Consider the following 418-nt stretch of genomic DNA (forward strand, 5'->3'; position numbering starts at 1 on the left):
CAGGACTCATCACGCTCTTCCCCTGCTCCACTGTGGGGTCCCTCCCATGGGAGACAGTCCTCCATGAACTTCTCCAACGTGGGTCCTTCCCACGGGCTGCACTTCTTCACAAACTGCTCCAGCGTGGGTCCCTTCCACGGGCTGCAGTCCTTCAGGCACAGACTGCTCCAGCATGGGTCCCCCGCGGGGTCACAAGTCCTGCCAGAAAACCTGCTCCAGCGTGGGCTCCTCTCTCCACAGGGTCATGGGTCCTGCCAGGAGCCTGCTCCAGTGCGGCCTCCCCATGGGGTCACAGCCTCCTTCGGGCATCCCCCTCCTCCGGCGTGGGGTCCTTGCCGGGCTGCAGGTGGAGATCTGCTCCCTCATGGACCTCCCTGGGCTGCAGGGGGACAGCCTGCCTCACCAGGGTCTTCCCCAC

This window comes from Aquila chrysaetos, chromosome 7 (genome assembly GCF_900496995.4).
Source record: "Aquila chrysaetos chrysaetos chromosome 7, bAquChr1.4, whole genome shotgun sequence".
Classification (NCBI taxonomy): domain Eukaryota; kingdom Metazoa; phylum Chordata; class Aves; order Accipitriformes; family Accipitridae; genus Aquila; species Aquila chrysaetos.